Here is a 5460-nt window from a genome sequence, read left to right as displayed (position 1 = left end):
ACAGACACAGACACAGACACACACACACACACACACACACACACACAGAGAATAGTACAGATTTCAGATTATGGCTCTCAAAACCTAGGAAGCTGCCTACCTAGACAACATTTTTTGCATGAACACTCAGAACTCAACCAAAAAATGCTGTCTAGGTAGGGAGTGCATACGTACATATGTATACATCAACCTATGTACTGTATGTAGTATACATTTTTGTATTGGAAAAATAAAATAAAATTAAATTAAATTAGTGTTTCTCTGCCTGTCGCTTGAGACTCCGGGATACGTTCCAGCATACCCTTGTCATTACTACAGGACAAAAAAAAATAAAAAATCATTGCGCTCTAAAGGTGGGATACAGCCAGGGCCAGATTCACCTCTTTTCGTGACATAGGCAAAACAAATTTTTGGGCTCCCCTTCCCTATTAATATAATAGGCCTAATATTACCACCCAAGCAAACAAAAATATTTCTTAATCAGTGGAAACCGTTACAGTGTTTTCTATCACAATAAGCACTTGCGTTCAGTCAATAAAAATCTAATGTAGTTCTTAATTTGTTTGAGAACTGAGAAAGACCATTCCATTAATAGGCGCGGCGGCGTGTCCACATAACCACTTCGGGAGTGCATTATTTCTCTAATCATTTTAACGGCCTGGAGTCACAATCACACATCAATTTTTTTGATGATTTGTTTCAAGACATTTGACATCGTGTGTGTTGAACTAGCTAATTTTTTACGCACCTCATCTCAAACATTCCGTTGCAAATTCCAAAACAACGTTATTTTAGAGCTAATAACAGAGGCTTGAGTCATTGATATGCAGGCTAACGCAGTTATTAGAGAGAGAGAGAGATAGAGAGAGATTAAGTGTGTGTGAATACTTGCATCTGTGCATCTCTCAGCAGTGTTCAGCAGCAGCATCTACTAATAGCGAATCTTTAAGTTGAACTGCTTCAAGAACCTCGCTACTGAGAAATGTCATGTAGCTTTTCAGCTGCTAAACTATTTTATTGATAAATTCGCGGGGCAGCGCTGACAAGTTTCACTAGCTACTTTTCATGCTTTTCATTTTTATGTTCCGTAAAAGTTCTACAAAAATATCTGATTTCTCATTTCAAAGAACAGAAGATTGGTGCCTTTATTCAATCAATCCAAGCATGATATGTAACAGTATTTATTCCTGTGCAACAATAAATTTACATTCAACAATGACTTTCGCTTTCATTGCTAATAATATAGATTGCTTGTTTGCATTCTTCAACATACCGTCATTTACAGTATACTGCAGAATCTTCTTGAAATCCCTCTTTGTAATTTGGAGAAAGCTGGCTTTGTCTGTGCTTTTCGTTCTGCCTGTGAAGAGGATGAAAGGATTAATCAGAGTGCCACTTGTCTGTTTAATGTTAATGATTTATTATCGACTTGCCCTTCAGCTGACTGTAACTGACAGACAGATTTTGACAGGAAATTGCTTTTAGCTGACTGTCTCTCCTGTGTCCTCTCTGCGTCTGACCATCATTTTTCATTCTGTCCCCTCTACAAATGAAAGTGGAAGACAAAGAGAGAAGAAAAGAAGGGGAATACTTCCAAAAATGATGGAACGAAGGAAGAGAAACAGGAGAGAAGTCATCAAGAAAGACCTAATAACATAAACAACCCTCATTTTGAGGTTTAACTGTATTGTGAATATTAATTATCATCTGGCGAATGGCAGGATACTGACTGATGTTTGTTCTTTTAAAAAATATTCAATAACATATTGCAGTCTTATTTTCAGAATGCCACTGGCCTCTCGTTTATTTTCAAGTTTGATTCACTATAAAGGAATTATGCTGTGCTTTCTAATAAATCAAATAAAGCAGATGAGGGAGCTAAAAATCATGTCCTGAAGTTTGAGTTACAGCATTGATTGCATTCAAACTCTTTTGCTGGAACGAGAGAGAGAGATTGATTGGATCATTTGACATTTTTTTTCAGTCACTGATAATGATCCCAGAGTTGCATTTGCAGCCATAAATGATCCAGAAAACTACTATGAATATGACCCCTGCTTTCCTTTGGGCTCTTCATATCTTCTCTATTCTCTCTAACCATAACGTAACTCAATGAGATGACAAAATGACCAATACAAAGCAGCATTACCACCCAAGACGTATTTTATCACATAGTCGCTCATTTAAATGTCTTAATGTGACACTTTAAGCTTCAGTTGTTTGAAATAAAAATGGGACTGAGAGGAAGTAATATCACATTAGTAATATCTAACAAAAGCACATATCAAAATGACTAAAATTAAACTAGAATTACAATGAAAAGCATAGAAATAAAAACAAAAGCTAATTCAAAATGAACTATAATAGTATGTAAATAATATTTTATTTAGCGATTATCGTTTGGTGGTCCACAGGTATGTATCACTCATCACAAACACACACTAAATCCCCAGTTTCCTCAATTTTACAGTGAGTCTGGGCGAGAAATGAAAATGATCCAGAAGATAAATATTTGTACAATGAATTTCATATGATGATCTGATAAGATTCACATTTAGCATAACAAATGCTGGCTCTGATATTCTCTTTGACCACATGCTGTTACCAATCACAGGACTAAGTTCAAAGTACAGTGTTTCAAATTCTTAACATAACTCTCCCCAGAAACCAAATCAAAACAATTAGTCAGTCATGTGGTGTCGGTCCCTTAAAAACGTGCTAAATGTTCTCCGCAGAGACCCATCACATTGGTGGACACGGTCACAGATACTGATGCCACATTTAACACTCATTTATCTCAGAAGGAATGGCGTTTTTATGCGGCCCTCCAGTCTCCTTTTCCCAAAAGTTACGAGGAATCCTTCCAGTGCTCTCCAGGGTTCAGGAGCAGGCCTGACAAGCCCAACTGCAGGTTCCTTCTCGATTTTCAAAGTATTAAAACACTAATGTTGCTCCAGCAGAAAATAAGTGTTTCACAAAGCTGATGGAAATCTGAGAGTAAGTGCAAAGACTCCTTTTTGAAAGCACTGAAATTGGCAGGCGTCCCTCATGTACATTTCTCCACTCATCTATATTTTGCCTAATGGCTTACATAATGGCTTAACTCACCCGTTTCTGTTTTCACTGCTCTATGTATCTTTATTTTTTGTGCACTGTTCAGTTATATGTTTATAGGCCTGATATGGGTGGAGTAGTGTCCATCTGCAGGAAACCTGATGTAATCTTGTGGAATATAAGCATGAGCATTACTGTGAATGAGAAATGTCAAACAATGTGAGTGCTGTTTTGACAAAGTGAGAGCCACTGAGACATTCCTGAAGGTCATACATTATATCTGTCTAAGATGAACCGAGATCTGCTGGATGTTGCAAGTACACTCTTAAAAATAAATGTTCTTTATGAGCACTGATGGTTCCATGAAGAAACTTTAACATCCATTGAACCTTTCCATTGGACAAAAGGCTCTTTATAGTGGAAAAATGTTGTTCTAATTATTAAAATGCTCTTCATACTAATAAAAATAGTTATTTAAGGAACCAGTAATGGCTCTTCTATGGCATGACTGAGAGAGAGAGAGAGAGAGAGAGAGAGAGAGAGAGAGAGAGAGATGGCAGAACAGAGAGAGAGAGAGAGAGAGAGAGAGAGAGAGAGAGAGAGAGAGAGAGAGAGAGAGAAAACCCAAACCTTTGTTTTTAAGAGAGTAGTCCTAAAAAACTGATATATCTTTGCTGATGTTTCTCTTAAATTTCAACAGGAGAAACAAAAACACAAACAAATGAGACAACTGGCAGAAAGAAGACTATCAAATTCATGTGGATTGCAAAACTCAGATAATCTGGTCCAGGGTCCAAAACGACATTGGACACCACTGACTTTGATTGTGGAGACAAACAACACATTTTTCAAAATATCACTTTTTGTTCCACAGAAGAAAGTAAGTCATACAGGTTTGAACAAATATTCATTTTTGGGTGAACTGTTCCTTTAAGAGTTTGTTTTATCTTTACAAAGTTTTTATATGTTGCCGGGTAACAAAGAGTAGTCATCATAAGAATTGCCGGCGGTCATGCCTATCCGTCATTAGGGGGCACTCTCGTGCGTCTGAGCAGCGCAGTGAGAAAAAGGGAAAGAAAGAGAGTGTTTTATTTCGGGGGAACGGTTTTATGATTGAGGCATCCCGGACACGAGTGAATTGAAGTGCGTGGGCTGGAAAACAACACCGTCTGTTGTTTGCTCAGGGAAAAAAAAAGGGAAATCCTCGGTTGGGTGTTGGTCTGGTCGCTGAGCAGTTTGGAGCAGTCTGCGATCACACAGATTTCGTATTTCTCCGTGGGTGAGAAATATCTGCGTAGAGGAATCGTGCAGGCCGCGGAGATCGAGCGTGAGTGACATTTAATGTGAACGTTGAGTTTAGGACATGCCATTTATGTTGTGAAGTGGAAGGGAAAGTAAACCAAACTTCTTTCTCCTTTAATAAAATAATACTAGAGGGGAGAACGAAGGCACGTGAAGGTGCATGTGAGGTGACAGCTGGGTGAATTTCTAATGTGACGCAGCACGGCACAGAGTGAGTAATATTGATTTAATTCGGTTTTGGGAAATGTATATGTATACTCGGAGAAAATGGTTCACTAGTTGTATACTGTTTTGATGTCAATGTTAATTTGAATTCATTAATAATCTGTTCTTGGAGAAGAAGATAGTAATAACAATGTTAATAGAGATGTACAGAGTGTAAAATGGATTTACTTGAATTTATTTAGTCAATAGTTGTAAGTGGCTTATGAGAATGTATATTTGATTATATTCTATGTTTGTTCTTCCTTTAGAAAGCATTATAAGCCACTACCGTTGTTTATCCAGGGGGTTAAGTGCTCACACCAATTTCTTTGTACTGTGTTTAATTTATTTATTTGTTTATTTTTATTTTATTTTTTTGTTACTGTGGGGCTATCCTTGTAAAGGGAAAAAAAAAGGGAATTGGCGAAACTGGCCTGAAGTTATTTCGGTAACTGTGAGCACTATTTGAAGTGCTTATATTTTGGGGTTTGTTTCTTTATACCTTTGGGGAAGCGTGCTTTTGGTTGTGTTTATTCTTCACTGTATACATATCATCGGCACAACTCCCCTCAATTGAAAACCTTGAGTATTAATGCCGCGTCTTCTGCATACGCGGTCGGAAATAAAGAACCCCTAGTTTAGATACTTGGCAGTGTTTGAGTTTCTTTAAGAGTTTACACATTCACACGGCCACACTAGTAAAGATTGCCAGACCGTAGATGAGTTTATTGAGGAACTCGAACGAGTTATTCGTGTAAGGGGACTGAGTGAAGAGGATCAAGTAGACTTTATTTTGTCACACTTGCGGGGATCGTGTCTGGATGAGGTTAAACTGTGTATGGGGGGGGGGAGGATGCACAACCGCGGGAGTTGTTTGCGTATTTGAGGGCTGCATTCCCT

The 5460-nt window shown here is 38.0% G+C and overlaps 1 long non-coding RNA gene across 1 annotated transcript; it reads left to right on the top strand.

Annotated features, from left to right (window-relative positions):
* The first annotated feature begins 4025 nt into the window (after positions 1–4025).
* On the top strand, positions 4026–4949 carry LOC107692461 (uncharacterized). The gene is made up of 3 exons (XR_001634648.1): positions 4026–4381; positions 4489–4567; positions 4830–4949. It is a non-coding gene; the product is annotated as an uncharacterized LOC107692461 (long non-coding RNA).
* The last annotated feature ends 511 nt before the right edge of the window (positions 4950–5460 follow it).

The sequence above is a fragment of the Sinocyclocheilus anshuiensis genome, unplaced genomic scaffold (genome assembly GCF_001515605.1).
Source record: "Sinocyclocheilus anshuiensis isolate Anshui unplaced genomic scaffold, SAMN03320099.WGS_v1.1 scaffold915, whole genome shotgun sequence".
Lineage (NCBI taxonomy): Eukaryota > Metazoa > Chordata > Actinopteri > Cypriniformes > Cyprinidae > Sinocyclocheilus > Sinocyclocheilus anshuiensis.
This window is presented reverse-complemented; position numbering and strand designations above follow the sequence as displayed.